Here is a 20,875-nt window from a genome sequence, read left to right as displayed (position 1 = left end):
TGTATAAAGGAGTTTATTACAGGCCCGTACATTTAGAACCAAAAATTCTGAGCAACAATATGTCTGACTTCTGTTCTCCCTTAATGCTGACCTCAACCCCTTAGACTTTGCTGTTTGGACGTCTTGAAGAAGAATGTTGCACCTCTCATCTAAATTTAGATTTCCCCCGAGCAGTCATCATGAGAGGGTAGTACGTCGAGGACACGGCCGCCATCGTCAACAGCTGCAAATATATTCGCCGACGTCTCAAGTCTGTACTTGCTTCTGAAGGAGATCATACAAAATGAAAAGTACATCTAAATATGGTATTTAAAATTATCACAAATTGGTTTTGAGTTGTCTTTTTTAATTCCATAAAAATCACGTTTTTCTTAATTTAATTATGTTACTACAAGTTTTAGATCCTCACGCTGAAGATCAATCAAAAGAAAATCGAACTTCTGTAGATATTCTTAAGACATTTAAATGTCCGAAGGACTGATGGACTCGTCCTATGACTGAACTGGGGTGAGTGGAATAAATATGAACTGACATGACACTAACTGTAGCTTAAGTCATAATATATAGATTGAGATCCCTAGAGATCGATGTTTGGATGCATAAATATTTCAAGTATATCAATAACTAGTTTATGATGTTAATAGCATTTTTTATGAGGATCTATTTATTCAAATTATATTCATGATACAAGAACCCTTCGTGTAAGTTGTGCATATGTTTTTAGGTACTATAAATATGAGAACCTGTTTGGTCATTTTATAAATCTACATCAACTATTATTTTGTCTTTATTTATCCATTGATGAAGTGGTTATAGATTAGAAAAAAAGAAAAGAAAGAAAATAAATTGTATCTAATCTTGCTTTTAATATAACTTAATTTTTAAGAATGAATGACACATTTATTATACAAATCAAATATTATTCATCCTTCTTTAAAAGTTATGACCCCTCATCAATATTTGTCTGGTCTCAATAATGAATTTGTCACGTTTATTCTTTCTAGATATTAGACTTCCAAAGTTCCTTCACCTATGAACATATGTATTCAAAGTCCTCCAAATCAAAGGATCAACTATTTTATAATGAATTTATAAATCTATATATTGAAGTTGCCACTTATTAGAAAAAGTTATCTCGATTTTTTCACTCATAATAAAATACTCTATATGGCATTGTTTTTTTTTTTTTGATAAAGACTATAACTGAACTCGATAAAAATATACAAAAGCTTGCATATAAACACTTGGACTTGAGACTTGACTTGGACTTCCAGTAGATGGACTTTTTTTCATCTCTGATAATAAATAAAACTTTGACCTGCACTCGTCATAAGGAAAACAATGCTCTAATATACTTGTCTGTTTTCCTAAATCCTAACTATAATGTGCACTCGGTAGATCACGAAACCTCTACATAACATCAAATTGAGTTATTATGTATCTGAATTTGTTCGAAAGTTATTTTCGATTATGCATTTTTATGTTTTGTATTATCTTAACCTTAACCAAGTAATTATGTCACATAGTTTTAATTTCAACCCAGAATCTGGCCCGGTATGGGCTTTTATCGGATGTTTTTAGGCTCAATCCGACTTGAATATGTACTTTATATTACCATGCCAAAATTGTTCCAGCACACCGCTTCAAATAACCCTCAGTTGCATACATCATAGCTAACTCTTGTTTTCTTTTAATACTTGCGCACAAAAAGATGTAAAGTATCTTACTCTTTGTAATTATTTATCAGTGGTAGGATAACAGAGTCTTCAGGTACAATGAAACAAGGATAGGTGTGCATTTCTGATTCTCTATATCTTGTCACCATTATGGGAGAAGCTATTTCATCTACTATGATTCTCTTTAATTTGGTGATTCCGTCGTTCAGAGAGCTGTTCAAAAACCAAGGCCCATTATCTCTCTCTGTTTGTTTGTCTGTATCTAATCTCCTTCTTCTTTCCCTCTTTCTTTTTTATTCTTAAGTGCCGGCCAGTGTATCTGGGACCACTCCACGGCACAACCTGGTCTTGGAAAACCTTGACAGTGATCTATACAAATTTAATGGGTTTTTACTGTGACCATATATAATCTTTGTATCAAGTTTGATTAAAACCAATGTGTTACTTTTGGAGTAATCCTGCTGACTAACAAACAAACAGAGGCAAAACATTACCTCCATTGAACTTCGTTGACGAAGGCAATAAGTAGGTCTTCAAGCAATCCTGAAATGACTATTTCTTCTTAGTAGCTTTGCTGGGCATATTTAAGGATTAAAAGAGTGTCTAACAAAAAGTTTTTGGATTTATGAACGTCGTAGAAGCAACCTTTTTCATAATTTAGACACCATATGAGTTTTTTCATGCCACATGGTATTAAAACAATATTTTTGTTAGTTACTATTTATGTCAGAGAGGTATTTTAAGAAGAAATTACAACTCCATACGCATATAATTTTTGATCTCATCACATTATTGTAAATGGTCATTTGTACATTTGCCTGCCTGATATACTCATTAAGGGTAATAAAGAATGAATATCTCTGTCTTAATTGAATACTTTCACTAATAATTTAGGGTTCTTATAGTTAGCCTAAATTATGCAATTACACCCAAAGTCATATTTAGGTTAAAACAAGGTTAATAGAAATACAAGGTTAGACCATCATGTAATCGGGCTTGCTATAATTTTCAATCTGATGTCTTGTCCCAACTGCTGGGCAGGACAGGTAAATTTTGAAAAAATACACAACCAATTATAGGCTATGGCGTCACTATTGGTAGAATTTTCAATTTAATGTATCGTACAGACTGCTGAGCAGGAAAAACAGATTTTGACAAAACATAGAAGCACTCATCTACTATGACGTCAATATTAAAAGCGTGGTGGAAGTCGAACATTAGTTGTACATGCGTTATGGTATAACCTTGCATTTTTATTAATCTTAGGCTTCTTGATGGAAGATACTTTTAGGGTTGAGGCATCAATTATAGTGCTCTTTTTGCTGGCCTCCCTGCACAGAAATGCAATGCCTTATTAGCTCCCATTATTCTTTAAGATACATTTAAGATTAATTTTTTTCTGAAGGACAACTTCCTTAATATAAGTCAACGTGCATAGGGCTCCTCTAAATCCTAAAATTATACCAAATTCAAAATTAAATACACTTATCCTTAATTTACATAATTTTTTATGTAGATGGTTTCATTAATTTGAGTTTCAGGATAATTACACCTACACTATAGAATCCTATTAAAACACAAAGACAAGCAAACAAAAAAGGAGGAAAATATATAGTCATTAGGAGATGAGTAATCCACTATTGCATAATGTGGGCTGACAAACAGCACACTTGTTGTTTAAATCCATTCATTCAACGCATTAAAAGGCTACGTGCAATCTGTTGTGTACAAATTTGGTATCCCCTGATATATTTTTATTTTGCATTTTATTCTTCTAAACAAGGAAATATCCACCAAACATATAAAAAATGATCCTTCATGAACATGTTTAGATTTGAGAATCTATAAAATGTCGAGAAAAAATAATGACATTTTGATGCTTTAATCCTGTTACAGGACTCTTTTTTTTTGCAAAAAAGATGAAACATTTATTTTGCAACAATATTAAAACAATCTTTCTCTAACTTGCCTAATGGTATGAGTATTTTAGTTCCAAAATTGCTGCCAATAACAAAAATATTCTCTTTTGGCACCACGTATAACGCTCATTTATTTTTGACCTATTTAGTCAAAACTATGTAAAATAAAAGTTAATATGTATCATCATTATGATAGAAAAATTAAACTTTCTTCTCCTTGATAAAACTTGTTTTATTGCCTGTAGGAAAAGGGTAGTTATGTAGCTGGACCTTAATAATAGTATAAGAGTCAATTCTGAAGACTTCGTAATTTACTCAAAATATGCAGTCTATTCCAACACATGTCTCCTTAATATGTAGGAACTTGTCAGTCTTATTTATATTGATATATATAAACAATTCAGAGACATCCGCAAGATTATATATATATTATTTTTTTTGAAGAAAAAAAAAAAAATCCAAAAATTAATATTTTTTGGAAAAAATCGTAAACAATTAATTTTTTTGGGATTTTGTTTGAAATTTCACAAGTGCTCAGAAAAAATTAATTGTTTTTTTTGAAAAAAAATTCAAAATATAGTTCTTCTTGACAAAAAAGGAAATTTTTTGAAAAAAAAAATTCTAAAATTAAATAATTATGAAAAAAATTCGAAAAATTCATAGTAATTAAAAAAAAATTAAATTTATGCAAAAAACTTTCAAAAGTATTTAGATATTCGCAAAAAATTAAATATTTTGGAATTTTTTTCCGAAAATCTGGAACAATTGATAAAATAAGACATTTTTAGGAAAAAAATTAATAAAATTAAATTTCAAATAAAAACTTTTAAAAAATAATTCAAAATTTTTTGAAAAGTAATAAAAATATTAAATTTAAAAAAAAATAATTCAAATATTAAATTTGCTAGTAAGAATAAAAAAGTACTTAATTTGGGAGAGGGTCTGCAGCCCCTCCAACCCTCTCCTTGCGGACACCCCTTCAATTCCTGAATAATTCTCTTGTACATTTTGAAGCTTGATGAATACGGGGGATTTTCTTTACTTTGAATCAAAGAGACTCAACATGAAATTATGTCAGAATAATACATATAAAAATGTTTTCATTTAAAATGCGGGATTTTATTATTATTTCATGTGTTTTTTTTAAAGAAATAAAAGCATTGATAAGATAGAAGAAACGTTGGATAAATACAATAGAAAAAATGAATATATACAAATAAAAAAAAACTTCACTTCTTCGTATTCAAGATTCCATTTTTGTCTGTGTGTGTGTGTGTATGTACATATATTCATTTCTTATTATAAGAATGTAGCAAAATAAAGATAAGAAGAAATCAAATACTTATATACTATATACAGAAGTGTCTTAGGAATGACGACAGAGATAAATTTATTTCGTTTATACCAAAGTACAAATAAATAAATATATATATAAATTGATATTTATATCAGCAAAGTCTTCACAATATTTAAAGGGAATCATTATACTACTGTGATTAAAGAGAAACCGTATCTAGGTGGTGGCAGGCCATGCATACTAAATGTCCTGGCGGTATGCAAAAATAAAAGAACCTGATAATGTGCGTAGTCACCCTGACAATTTGAAGAATATTGGAGGAAAGGAGATTAGCTGCCATCAAGGTAAATAAAAATACAATGTTAGACCATCATGTAATAGGGCCTGCTAGAATTTTCAATTTGATTATTGTACCGACTGCTGGGCAGATTTTGACTAAAGACGCAACCACTCATAGTCTATCACGTCACTATTGCTAAAATTTTCAATTTCATTTATCGTACAGAGCGCTGAGCAAGAAAAACAGATTTTAACCAAAAAGGCAAGCCCTCATGCACTATGGCGTAAATATTAAAAAGCGTGGTGTAAGTACACGCGTTATGGTATAACCTTGTATTTCTATTATCCTTGAGCTGCCATAATGTTATATTACAGCAGCTGCAAGGAATTTTGAAAGGAAAGAATTAAACACAGATTCTACTCTGTAAAGATCGAAGACGGTTCTAAGTACTTTTCCCATTTTATTTTCCCTCATAACATTTTGCCTCAATGAAATTTTGCCTTGAGACATAGAAAATTAAGTTGATACGTTATTTTTTATGTTTGGTAGAAATTGATTTCTTCGATTCTTATTCATTATTTAAAACGCCTTAAATGGTTTTATTCTGTAAGAATAATGAACGAATTATCCCTCAAAGCTCCAATGCAAACGTACTATCGAAATCTCACAACGTAAGAAGTTCTATGGAGGTACAAAATGGCTAATAAAATTAGTATAATAAATTATTAATATTGAAAAATTCTCATTGTTTGACTAGGAAACATAATATGCCTTTTATAAGAATTCAAATTAGACTTTTTGATGAAAGAATTCAAGAGAAACATCCATTTCTACCAAAAATAAATAATAACAACGTATAAACCTTGAGGCAAAATGGATTTAAGGCTAAATGATTAACGGCAAAATAGTTTAAAGTGAAAGTATGGGTCCAGAACAAAGACAAATAGACTGGTCTTACTTCAATGTTGATTTTTCATTCCAATCCGAGTCCAACAAGGACTTACATACACTTATAACTATTGATAAAATCAGCTGCGTTTTCTAGCTCGTCTATTATTTTGGAATATGCAAGCTCAGGAGTACATTTTCCATCAACATAAAATCGGATTGAACATTTCCGTGTGGTAATGGAAGACGGAGAGTAATCCTAAGGGTTTGTTGCGGATTTATAAGTTTGAGTCTCTGTTGGACTCAGAGTAAAATTGAGGATCGACATTGTAGGAATTCATGAATATAATCTTATTTCTTACAATCTCGCTCTCCGTCCTTGTCACAGCTGCTTCAAGCGAATTTAATGACCCGTTATGCACTCTCCTGAAACAAATACTCATACTGTCATGGTTACCATGTTAATTTTCGGTTTCTTTTTTTTAACAAGCCCTAAATGCTCCGAATTAGTAGTACTAGTTATAATTTAACATTTAAATGGTCTGTTTTCAAGAATTAAATAATAAGGATAACAGCTTTAGAAAATAAGATATACTGTTAAGATGACCAAGAAGAAAAAACTACTCCCTTTTGCTAGAACATGTTTTATACATCTGTAGTAGTAGCTATCGATATAATTGTAAATCCTAAGCACTGTTGATATGTAAACAAAAAATAATCAAAAACTGACATTGTGGTAACTATTTTTGTGCTGGTCTAGTCAAGTCCGGCCCCATTCAGTCCAAACCCGCTGGTCGGTCCTTAAAGAAGGTAAAATCGGTGTTTGTCTCTCTTTTAGTTATTCTGTTATATAATAAAATATAATTTAATGCTAAGTAACAATATAAAATGTTTGTATTCAGGGTTGTCCGGAGGGATGGGCTGGAGTGGATGTGCCCATCCTCAAAGTTAAGACCTTTTTGCTTTTTAATATAATTTTTTTTTTTGTCATTTTGGCAAATTATGCAGCAGAGCAAAAAATTTAATTTTTTGTGAGTAGCTATGGATTTTTGAAATTTTTTCCAAAAAATTTAATATCTTGTGAATACCAAGTCCTTCCCCAGCACAAAAAAACAACTTCCACCGTAGTCATGGCATTGATTAATAATGGAGGTGAAATCTCCAATTCAACGATTGCTTCAACCTTAGGAGTGAATTTACGGACTGTTCAGCGTATCCGTAAGAAGCTAGAGGACACCTGGGATGTTGATGCCACCATAAAGAGGGCACCCAAGGAGGAGGGGGCCGACAGGAAGGTAAGGGACACCGACTTTGTCGACAAGGTGAAGAAGATGCTTGAGGATGACCCTACCTAGTCCATGAAGGCCGGAGACAGACCCTGGGTGTGGCAACAGGACTCAGCACCCTGCCATGTGTCCAAAATCTCCGTGCAGTGGTTAACCGAGAACTGTTATGACGTCGTATATAAACCAGTGGACTCCCCTGGTATTATAAGTAATTTTTTTTTTGCAAGATATGTGTAATAATCTTAATAATTATTTCATATATTAACAACTGCCTTAACATACCATCAATATTTGTTTGAAAAATTCCAAGGACAGACAATCTGGAACTCTATTTCAAAAATAATAAATATAATTTATATCAAATTAACTTACTTTTATTTTCCATTTTATTAATTTATGTCTTTTTTGTTATGTATTCTTCCCAAGTGTTTTTAAGCCCATTACAAAAATTTTATCTACTATCATGTTAGAAAGTTATTATGTTTAGCTGTAAAAAATATGCCTCAGCGAATGCCATAAAGAATATAAAGATGGAAATCCTTAAAAAAATAAGCTTGCCCAAATTGCATGCGCCCATGAGAATTTAGCCGAATATAAGTAAATTAATATTGTTGGAGGTGCATGTCAACTGTTTTTGTTTACATTTCCTTTAAAAAAAACGACTCTGTAGAGAGGTTTTTTTTATACAATAGTAATTAATTTGCCCGAAGAGGTTTGCCGAAATTTCTACACTTTCTACTCCTAGCCATTACTAACTAAGATCTTATTGTAATAAGTCCACATTTTTTCTTTATTCTATATAACTTTTGAAGTACATAGAACTATATCATGTGACCCTATAATTCTGGAAGTTGGCAATTTTAAATGCTTAAAGAACAACATTTGGGCAATAAAAACTGTTGCTCCTTTCATTAAATAAAATGACAAATTATTGTACGAGGCTGATATGAAAAGTTCCCGACCTCAAGGTAAATATGTCTCTCCACTCATGTCATGTCTCTCCGACCACTCGGAAATAAAAGTCAGTCACATTTTTCTAGCATCTGTTAACAGTTACTCACCAAAATTTCACACATTTCAGATGCAGCATTGTTATGTAACAGTCGTTTAAGTGAGTTGATGTGTGTTTTTTTATAAAAATAAACAAAACCAAGTACAAAGCTGTCATTGAATATTTGTATTTAAAATGAACCTTAAAATAGATTTAGACAATAGCTCATATTTAAAGAAAGAACTGTTGTGTTAAATATTGACGCATCAAAGTCAATCAAACTCGGAGTAATTGAGATAAACATAAAAAGTGTCTCGTGAACAATTATTTTGCAAAGTAAGATGGCGAGTACTATTTGGACGATTTACAGAGAAAGGAACATCCCTGATAGAGGTATGTATAGTTACAAGAAAACTATGTTTAAAAATATATAGAAAATATAGAAAAAATGTCTTGTATCATGATTAGGTCGGAAACTTTTCAGACCCCTCACGTACATTCATAATAATCCTCTAGTAATATCCTCCAGGTTATGAACATGTACTCAAGTGTGGCCTCAGGGCACACATTGAATAAAATAAGAATTCCTTAAATCTAAAGGACGAACAAAAGTTTTGCCAAAACAGTTAATTATGTCTCGACTTAAATTGTCTAATTACACGAATAAATCCTGCATATTCAAGATAAATAAAGATTGTATATAGTGATATTTAAAATTTTAGAAGTATACTGAAAAGTATTGGCAAAAAAAAAAATCGATTCAAAGGAATAAGGAGCATTTTTTTTATAAATGTAGGGGTATATTATATCCCAGCACATTAACAGAAGGTGCAAAAAAAGAGAAGAAGTGTAAATTAAGGTACAAATCTTATTTTTATATATAAAGAGCTAAGTTTATCGTAAAATTCCAATATAATTTTTTTTAAAGAATGAATCAGGTTTTTTCTCTATTCTCTATATGTTTCTCCTATTCCCTTACCCCCAAAAATAATTCCAATTTTTATAATGTCTGTTTCAAATTGATAAGTTATTATTGACTTAACTCCATTTCATTATTATTTTTATTATGGTTATTATATATTTTCCTTAAGAAAGAAATTGAGAAGAAGAAAACCAATAGTCTTTAAATATTAATAAAGGTATGCATCTATACATATGCATACCTTTATTAATATAAACAGAAAGTCATAGTTAAAAAGAAAAGTTTTAATAATAATAATAATAATTCACAATCTGTCTATTATTAAAAGTAATAAAATGATTTAAGAAAAATAAAATACTTTTAGAAAAATGTGAATGATTACAGAATTTTATCAAGTAAAAAACGTTTTTTCTTATTTGTAATTTTATATTTATATATATGAAAGGGCAAAACGTAGAGAAAAATAACAGTTTATATATTTGAAAAAGAAAAACGCTCAGTGCTATCGTGTTTTGTTTTCTTCTTTTCGTTGTGGGGTTTATCAAGGAGTTCACTTATGATGGACTCCGACTGGGATTGGAAAACCGCAATAGGAAGTCAAAAATATGAAATAATAATTACAATCTATATTAATTTATTTGAAGTCTTTAGCGGTATAGAATAACTATTTGTTTGTAAAATCCTTCATTTAATTGATATTTGAAATTTAAAATATGTTATTTTTTAAAAAAGAAAAAAAAATGATTTGAAATACATTTTTTATTTAACGTATTTTTATTATTTTTTAACTGCAAAATTGATTTAAACTCGGAAAAAAATTATGAATGAACTAAAAAATCCTCAAAAGCCTAATCAGTCAGGGAAAAACTAATAGCAGATTAAAACTACTAATCAAATATCAATAATCAAGATATATTATTTTTTGAAAACGTTTTTTAATTCGTATTTTTGATAGGAATGAATGCCTTTTAGGGAAACAACAAGTTATCCTTTTGTATAAACACACTCATTTAATAAAATTAGTTTTTACAGTTGTTGTTTAATTTTTATTATTTTTTTGGCGAACCGCTAAGGATTTTAGTGTATCTTCTATTACTCAAGTACTTATTTGGCAAAAACATCTCGTTAAATCTTTGTTGGTGGGGGTATTTTGTATAATAAAATCATTTAAAGAAGGATCATGCCTAGTACATAAAATATGATATATCATCTTTGAAACAGTCATAATTTATGTATCGTGGAAAGGCTCTATAAATAGGTAGGTGCTCCTATTTTTCTTGTTATTGTGCAAAAAATTAAAACACTACTTACAAAATATCAAAATTGAAACAAATAAATCTCAATTATTGAATGGTTTCATTTAGAGGGAGTAGTTGTATATATTTTTTAGAAGAATCATAGAAATAAACAATGACAAGTGGCCATTAACTGTTTATGACAATTAAATACGGATGGTCTTCTACCCAGAATCCACCCATTATTTTTACATCAGCCCACCCATTTAATAATCGTGATAAATAACTCTATGCTTGATCGAAAAGACATAAATTGAATTGAAAATATTAAAAAAAATGTATTAGAGTATAATTTCTAGAAATGCGAATGATTAAGTAATTAGTGAAATGATTGGAGTTCACCCTCTCAAGTAGTGTTTTGGAAACCTTTATTTTTGACGTTTACCTCTGACAGTTTGTTAGTGAGCCACTAGATTTCTTATATATCACAATGTGTTAGGTTCATACTCAAAGTTCAGGCCTGAGCCCAAGGCTCCTCTCTCAGATAGCTTACTAACGAATACTCTGCGTTACACTAATTTTTCACGAGCACAATCACACGTAGTGACTCATTAAATAAATGTTATCTCCTCAAAAATGAATGAATATTTGTAAGAGCTTGAGAAAAACAAAACAAAAAAATAACAACATTATTTGTTCAATAATTAATGAAGTTTAAATGATTCAAATTATATTAAAACATAAACAATTAGTTACAAAACACAACAAATCGGAGTTCTTTAGGTTGGGAACAAGTCAAAAAAATACACTTCAACGTGATAAACACATTTCCATTCAGGCACTTCAAGTAGTTAGACCCCTCCAAGACTACTGTATATGCCATCAGCAAGTCGGAAATGTTGGGGAGTAACAAAAGTTCTGACTAAAAGGCCAAACCATATCCGGAGGAGTAAAAGAAAACAGCCCATACTAATCCCCTCAAGTATATGCGGGACCATGTAAAATATCTTGTGGTATTCATACCAGATTGTCCATAGAGCTATCAAAAAAGTTGATGAGAAGAACCTTTTGACACTGGAGAGGCTACTTTTGACACCAGCAATGAAATAAACCTTTGTCGCAAGGATCTTTTGAATTGGTCCTTTGAGTTCTTTTTTGACAAAACCTCTATCAGCCAGCACTGCGATGCCATGACAAAGAACTACATCATGCAGTGGGTAACAAGCCTTCTGTTGCCTCCAACTAAAAGCCATCATTGCCGCTAAGGGTGGCTACATTAAGGATTGAGAGAGTTCCGATACATATCTATTTATAGTATAAATTTTGTTGAAATTTTCTATTTTTAAATAATAAATACTATTTTATTGAAGTTTAAACTTCAAAGTGTTCAGATTTTAACGGACCATTTGGTAAACCTTTTTTTTAAAACATATATGACGCGCTGAGCTAAAGCTACACACGCTCGTTGTTAATAATGAGTTCTCCTGATTCAAACTTTTGCATATTATCGTAATTATTCTTCCCTATTTTGACAATCCCAACTTCATGAGCAGCCAAGGAGCATGATAGTTATGTCATCGTCCCTAAAGTGAGGTTCACAGAAAGAAGAGTGTAGGTAAGATGTGACCTTCCCCTTTGTTTTTAGAAGAAATACTTAAGTATAATTTTACATACGCTCGTTGTTGTATGAACTCCATTTCGAATTACCATATTAATACATAAAGACATTCTTGCTAGGACAATTTATACTCTACTTGAGATTCCAGCAAACAGAATCCAAAGAGGGGCAACTCAACCATAGAAATAGCTCACTGGAAAGTAGAGTCATAGCTTTGTAGATCCCATTTCCATATTGAACTTTTTTAACAGTCTGTTATATACATATATTTCCTGTATGTGAGTTTAACAAGAAACTACTTTATTTATTCTTCCTTCGACAGCGTTTGAGGCATGTTATAAAAACTGAAACTCAACATGGTAATCCTTACAATTTGAAGAATCTTGTCATGACGTTTTATTAGATGAGCTATCGTATAAGTTTGACAACTAAAAAAGCAGACGAGCTAATAAAAAATGCACCAAGTTTTTATCATCATTTATTCGTGTTAGTCCTTGTTGGACTCATAGTAGAAAAAATGACTGAAACGTATTAGTGAGCTATGCACATTATTGTTAATAGTGATCTCTGTCAGCAGACTTAGTGTCGTTAGCCCCCTCATGTGAGGAGGGGGTGCTCAAGCCCCTCCATCCCCCAAAAACCTGCATGAATATACATATTTAAAAGACAAACTTATTTAAATAGATACATATATTATTGCAGGTTTTCGAAGCAGTTAAGTACGGACAGTAATGAATCCTTGTAAAGATGGAGTCATAGAGTATATTCACATATTTAAACACATATATACACTCTTATAGAGTCCTTTAATGTAACAAATATAATTTCTGTCTGTGAGTTTCCCAAAAAACCTATTTTATTTATGATTAAAGTGATAAATGTGTCGTATTGTATGTATTTTCTTGTCATTTTAGATACTCCCAAAGAGGATTCCTTTTAAACTCCTTCCTCCAAAGGTTATGAAAATGGCAGATACGTACATACATTGAATTTAGCACATGAATACTTTCTCTACATTGTATGCTCATTTTTTTCTACCATATATATACATTTAAACAAATACCAGCAACAACAACAACCACACAAAAGACCGGAACTTCTCAAAAATAAATAATTTCTTTTCTTTATTATTCTTTATTAACTGTTCTGTTACTAGAAACGACACTATGTAGTATATATTCCTAAGGCGGAGAAGACATAAGGCAATAAATAAGGACCAAAAATACAACAACCACCTTGCTACGAACACAAGTGTGGATGAAATATGGCGACTCTCTGTGCAACTATTCTCTACGTACATATTTGCTATATATATGAATGTAGAAGACACATTGTGTTCAAATAAAATATAATATAAATTCTGGGGAAACCTTTATTCGGATCGTGAAACAAAAAATCAAATATAAATAAGTATTATTTATAAAGAAAAAGAAAAACTTGCTCATGAGAATCACCAAGGATGTCATTTTATGTTTAATTGTATAAACAAAGGTGCAAAGGGAAATTTCTTCAATATACAATGTTTAACATTTAGTAATTATCACTATTTATTCTATAAAAAATCACAATTAATTTTTTTACCATATAAGTGGACGTTTTGGGATTGTATTGATTAAATGTGGTCTCCTTTATCCTATATTGAAAATCTTATTATTATTGGAGATTTTAACTGTTGAGTCATGCCCTTTGAGGTAGTCGAGAAGCTTCTGGATCCTTGTGAGACTCTTCTCTTTGAGGGTTGTGGCGAGAAGGTGGCGGAAGACCCCGATAAAGGACTTTATCTCAAGTTAGGAGGTCTTATTGTCAACCTTGAGCTCTCTGGCATTCCTCCGGAAACTTTGGTCATCAGAATGGCGAATAAGGCTACATCATGCTTGATATTATAGCCACCACTCCCGGAGGATTTCTTGGAACTCTTTCCAGTCTCACTGGGAAGCTGGATGCGGTAAACTATCTCTAACAATACTCGCAAACATCAATCTTGATTGCATGAATCGAGAGATAAGAGTCTGGATTTTACATCATCAAACAAAAATAATCAGCTGATTGTAATGTTTAACGTGCAATAATAAAAAAATAAACAAATCTTCTGCATCCTGTAGATACATATATATTCATTATGTAACCAACTATGATAGTCTGAGAGCCTGCCACGGAAGATTTCAAGTTGGAAAAATAGACTTTACATATATTATAAAAATAAGGCATAAATGCAACGTTCTTACAATTATATTTTATTTCCATTAATAATGATTTAGTTATTTTTGGGAGTACTTTCCGGCAATACAATTAATTAAATTTTAATTATTCCATTGATATTTTGTGAATCAATTCCTCCTCTTGAGATCAGATAAATTTCCCTATTCATATAAATGAATTCTAATTTCAATTTAAAAATGAATCCTTCATCTAAATGCCTAATCAAGTAAGAAGTGAGCAAAAGACAATTACGTTAAAAAGTATTTAAGGAATATTTTTTGATTGAAAACGATGAGTAACTAACTTTTTTCTTGACTCATAATGTATCTACGTGGGAATGAATACAAAATGTGGCAATCCCCCTTGAAGGTGTGACATCATGATTTGCAAATAAAAAAGTTGATTTATTTACGTTTGAGCATGGAATAATTCGACAAAATGAAAGTATAATGAACTAAGATTAAGGGTTAACCTTATACGTAAGCTTGAATTAAAAAAATTAAGATTTTTTTTTGTACAGAGTGGGAAACCAAAACTTGGCATGTTATTTTTAATTAAAAACTTTCAGTGCGTAACCAGACGACAGCTGAAATAAAAATAAACAAGTTTTGTACTTATTCTAATATATCTAAGTGAAAAAATGTAGGAACAACAATAAAAAGACCCTGCGTTTGCAATTTCCTCCGTGTGTCCGTGCCGATGAGGATACAGAGACCGTTGACATCTCCATCTGGATTGCCTTTAACATCGAAAAGTCCATTAACGATGGGAATTGTGTTGAAACGTGTTTACAGCCAAGAATAATCACAACTCCTCCATCAGAAATATGATTGACTTCTGGACATGCCTCTAGCCCTGTATCAATCCCCAGGAATTTGCAACTTGGTAAAAAATGTCTTCCGCACCTCTTCTCCAAATTCTCTGAGCTGTTATTATGACGTTGTGGTACGCCAGGGACACAACCTGCATCGTCAAGAGCTATTAATTTGTAATTTGTTTATACTTCTGCAACAACACTATGGCTGACTTCGAGCCTGCCTCCATGTTACCCAACCTCTAGCTCTGATCTTAACCTCCTGGGATTTGCAGCTTGATGTGTCTTGGAGAAGAATCTCTGCCGAACCGGTTATTCAAATTTGGAATTGCTCTGAGTTTCATCATGACAGTTTGGTACGCTATGGACATTGTCAAGAGCTGTCAATCTACTCGCTGGAGTATTGTACTGTTATTAATTGTGAAAGAACATATATTGAATACAATATGGAGCTAAATATTGTATTTTATCATTTTACAAATTGGTTTCAGGCTCTTTTTTGTATATAATAAAAATCACGGTTTTGTCAAATTAATTTATACTACTGCAAGTTTTGGGTCCTCACCTTATATTTAAAAAATATGTCTAGTTATCACGTGACGTTGGAAACTTTTCTGTCTTTTAAATATTTTTTTATTTTATGCAGAATCTTTTATTTCTAGTTTTTCCCTAGAATCCTACTTAGGTCACCCTATCCTATATAAGCCTATTTTTTAATTTAATAACAGTTGTGAGAAATAATTAGAATGTGTCTCTCCGTTTAACTTCAATTTAATTTAATATGTAAAACTTGCATCAGTATACAAAAATATTAAAGTGCATAATACCCTGATGACTAAATAAAGTGTGTACAATACATGTCCAATGAAGCATTTCTCCATTTTCATCCCTATATATAAAGTATTAAGGTCCATACACAAAAGCATGTAATTGTTTTAGCCTCCCCGTTTCCACTCTTATTTCAAGAGTAATATGAGACCACAAAAGACCTAATTCCTCTGTCAATCTATACGTATTTATGTATACAAATACATAACTTTGTCATTTCTAGTAAGAGGTAAAAAATTATTAGTGATGGAACGATACTAAGAAAAATCCCAATGCCAATTCCAATGCGATTCTAGTAAAAAATAGCCATGTCAATTTTTTAAGCGTCCACAGAATGATAAAATTTGATATTTGAAACTTTTTCTTAAATCAAAAACTATTCACAAAAAACTAAATTTTGCGGAATTTTTTTTTCAAAAATCATAGCTATTACCAAAAAATCTACAGCTTTTTGCAAGGAATTAATTCTTTTGAAGAAAATCTTCCAAAATCCTCAGCTGTTTACAAAAAAAAAAAAAAATCGAGAAAAATTGCAAAAGTTAAATATTTTTGAAAAAAATATCAAAAACTCTCAAATGTTAAAAAAAAAATCAATTTTTTTAATATAACCTTATTTTAAAAACAAAAATTAGATATTAAATTTTTTGGAGAAAAATTTCAAAAACACATAGTTATTCACAATTGAAATTGCAAATTAAAAATTAATTTCCCGATTCCAGAAAAAACACCCGATTCTCCAATTCCGATTAATCATCCCATCACAAATTATTATTTAACTCCTGAGTAGGGAAATTCATTTATTGCTACATATAGATATATTCAAAACGTTCCTACGTGCTCATAAAAGATGGAGCGTAACCCAGAGGATTTGTTGTTTAGTTATAATTCTACTACGCGTAGAGTTGAGAAATGATATCGGAGTAATTTTTATCAATGGCCTTGCTTATATCCTTTTGAGCCTTGCTCTCCAATCTAGCATCCGCTTGTCTCAACATCAAGAACCCTCCTAATTTTCCAAAATTCACTTTGGCTTACAGGTTGTATAGGTGAAGTAATGGACCTCAAGGCAGTTTAAACTGCACCACCGCCATATTTCTAAGCACCGATAACCCCTTCTTATATGGTAGAATATATCCACACCCACGGGTTGTGAGCTGATGGTCCCTCAGGCAGGTCAAATTCTTCCACAGCCGCTTCCCTGTATAATATCCAAAATACATCTCGGCCCTCAAGTTGTACTGGTGAAGTGCTAAAAAGGCTATTTAAAGCCTGGCATGGACTAGAAGCCCAAAAAAATTGTTACTAGATGTGTTTTTGGATCCAAAAGAACCTACATGGAAAATTTCAGGAGAATCCATCCTTTGGTTTGGCGTTGATTGGAGGACAAATATACACATACCTACATTCATCTTTAATTTATAGAGAATTCGCAGTATATACAGGGAGCGGGATCAAATTGTCGCCAAAATATTTTTCTACAAAAAACCACACAAAATATACATTTTTTAACTTTTTTATTGAAAATCAAAACTATGACGAGCATATAGATATAGAGTAGCCATTCATTCGATATAATTACCGTTGGCATCAATAATGGCCTCAATACGGCCTCTTAACTTGCCTGCAGGCTCTTCTGACCATCTCATTGTCCATGTTGCCAAATACCTCCTTGATGGAGTCCATCAGGCTGGCGTTGGTGCTATGAGGATGTCTGTTGGTATGTCTCTCGACATAGCCCCAGACAAAATAGTCCAAAGAATTAAGGTCGGGAGAGTTAGGAGGCCACAAATCCTTGGTTACGACGTCATAACAGTTCTCGGTTAACCACTGCATGGAGATTTTGGACACATGGCAGGGTGCTGAGTACTGTTGCCACACACAGGGCCTGTCTTTGGCCACCCCTGGACCTGGTAGGGTCATCCTCAACCATCTTCTTCACCTTGTCGACAAAGTCGGTGTCCCTGACCTTCCTGTCGGCGCCCTCCTCCTTGGATGCCCTCTTTATGGTGGCATCAACATCTCAGGTGCCCTCCAGTATCTTACGGATACAATGAACAGTCCGTAAATTCACTCCTAAGGTTGAAGCAATCGTTGAATTGGAGATTTCACCTCCATTATTAACCAATGCCATGACTACGGCGGACCTCGAAAGCTCCTCGTTCCACTTATAGCTCTTTATCTCCTCATATGATGACGGCATGATGCTAACTGAACTACGTATCATCAGCTGACGAGAATAGATTTCCTATTTGGTAACCGGTTTTTTATTTGATAATGTCGTCTTCAAGTTATCAAGGTTTAAAGTAAGCGAAAATTTGATCTCCACTCCCTGTATATTCACTTAATAAAAAAAGAAGCAGAAACTGGTTAATTTTGAATAGGAATGTACCAGTATTCGCGGTAATACTTTTAGAAAAGTAGGCGTTTGAATTCTGTAAAACTGATATTCTATTGGGTAAAAGAAGAAAAAAATTTAGTAAGTCTTTATTGAATTGAGAACTGAGTAATATAGATAAGTTTCTTGTTAGTATTTAATAGAAAATGACATAGAAAATGGAATCAATTTTTATGAAGTATGTTTCATTTTTTAAATGGTCTACTTTTATTCATATTGGACACCTTTGACAGAGCCCTGCAGTACCTTTTATGCTCTTAAAACATTAACAAAATACCCACATACTGAATATATATACGCATTAGGACAGAAGGGTTAATCGATCCCTTAAATGATGTATGTATAACCTGGCCACAAAAGACCTTGTTCTATGTACCCATACACATGGAAAGCACAATGCGTGTTGTAGGGTAGTGAGGGACTTTTGAGGTTGGGTACAGTATATACATAAAGTATATATCTACGTACTTAAATACACAAAAGAACATATATATATAACACAAGCTTTTTTTTTATGAGTATTCTTTTGTCTTTATCAAATTTTTACAAAAAGGTCCCCCTCCTCCTTTGCAATATATGTATGTACCTGAAAAAACAATTTATATCTATGTATAGTGACTAAAAAGGATTTGCATAAAAGTTTCAACATGAAAAAAAAGTATATCTATTATTATTTAATACTTTTTTTCGGAGGAGGGGGTAGGACATTTTGCAAAAAAAACAACAACAACTTTTGCATGGATTAAGGATTAATTTTAGAATATTGACCGGGATTATATATATAAAAAAGCAAAAAAATATTATACATATCTTTAAAAAAATATTCATTTTTTCCATATTATTTTAATCATAATTTTATAAAGGCCTAGTGTTATTAAAAAGATATTCAGCATTTTTCTTTATAATCACAAAACCTAAGCCCATAATTTTGAAAGGCCAATTATTTTTTATGCAAAAAAAAATTCTACTGGATTTAAACGCCTTCCATTAGACGAAATGAGCAAGGAGTTTGCTCCAAAAGGTTATATTTTCAACTTAGTAACTAATTAAGTATCTGTTATTTTTAAATTAGACACCTTGAGTTTTAATATTACTTTCTAACCACACCTCATCATAAAGTGATCTTTATTGTAACCCTCAATTTTTCTTTTTTTTTTTTAAACCCAGAACACATGCTCGAAATTTTCTTATTTAAAGCCATTTACCTAGATTATTACCGGGGTTATCGCCGCCAGGGGGGGGGAGGTCATGTCAGTTCGAAGAAATGGGATATAATTGGAAAAATTTGGTGTATTGTAAAAAAAATTTTTATTGTATGTTACTAAAATTTGTAATATTTTGTGGAAAAAGGCAAGATATGTGTTTTGATCTATAAAATATTCAATAACCAGGGAAAAAATGAATATTTTACCCATTAAAGGTTATTCAAAGAAACATGTTTAAAATAGGTTATTTTAAGTATATATTTTTTAATTCATCCCAAAAAAGTGTTTAACCACCTTTAAGAAAAGTCCTTTTAGTTAGAATATTTACTGTTTAAAATTAGAGCTCAACACATCAATAATCATAACACAAATAATAGGCAACAATATTACTTGAAAATATCAACTACTCCCATGTAATTTTTTTTTTTCGTCAAATAAATAAAATTAATCCTAAAAGTAGTTTTTAAGGGAAACATAATTATAAAAATGTAAAAAATATACAATAAATACAATTAAGCAAAAAACCTGGGTGTAAGAAGGTAAATAAATTCTAGGCACTTTAGAAAGAGAGTTGTCACATGACGTAATCATTCCGGAAACCGGTCATTTTAAATGGAGTAAGTTTGATACAAAGGTAAATATTGCAAAACCACTTTTAATTAGGAAACGTTAATTGAAAAAGTTATGAATCCATTTAATATTGATGAATACTTTTGGTTTTCTATAATTATACCACAAGTATACATGCATAATTAATCATCGAAAGTGTGTATTCCTTTATTTAGCTGCCTTTTGTCTAATAAAGTCATATTGCAGATTGACCTTAATGACATTATTAAAGATTTATGGCATATGCATAGGATTTGCAAAGAAATTTTTTGACCATCAAGTGTTGAAATAATTTATCATTCATTTCGACAATATATATATTGGTACGAATCAATGAATACTCTCAAAATGGAAAACCCACTCTTTTTACCCTTCATTTTTTTTGACCAACTAAAGGCTATTTTTATTATTTTGTAATAGAGTCATTCCAAGTCAAGTGTACAGACCCTCACGCCATGACCATCACCAATTTTGATAATTTTTAATAAGTTGACTTCTCTATAAGAAAGAAGAGAGGTTTTAGAATATTAGGGTTCAGTGACACTTCTGGGCCGTTCTAGGCCCGCTCAAAGCCGGATCTAATGCGTTGGACCAGTGTTGTTCAAAAGGCCACAATTCCTTTTATGGTGGCTTGATTTAAACAAAAGTTACGTCAAAAGGTGCAAAAGAACGCAAACTATAATTTATATTTTATCATCATCTTATATGAATCA

General features: G+C 31.6%; 1 protein-coding gene and 1 long non-coding RNA gene across 2 annotated transcripts in view; one reads left to right on the top strand and one right to left on the bottom strand.

Moving 5' to 3' along the window:
* The window catches only part of LOC121114025 (uncharacterized), a 240,451-nt gene that overhangs the window by 56,117 nt on the left and 163,459 nt on the right, over positions 1–20,875 (bottom strand). The gene's annotated exons all lie outside the window — the stretch shown is intronic.
* On the top strand, positions 12,919–15,990 carry LOC139904928 (uncharacterized). The gene is made up of 2 exons (XR_011779254.1): positions 12,919–13,603; positions 13,702–15,990. It is a non-coding gene; the product is annotated as an uncharacterized lncRNA (long non-coding RNA).

Source organism: Lepeophtheirus salmonis, chromosome 3 (assembly GCF_016086655.4).
Source record: "Lepeophtheirus salmonis chromosome 3, UVic_Lsal_1.4, whole genome shotgun sequence".
In the NCBI taxonomy this organism is placed as follows: domain Eukaryota; kingdom Metazoa; phylum Arthropoda; class Copepoda; order Siphonostomatoida; family Caligidae; genus Lepeophtheirus; species Lepeophtheirus salmonis.
The sequence above is the reverse complement of the archived record's forward strand: the minus strand, read 5'-3'. Positions and strand labels throughout refer to the sequence as shown.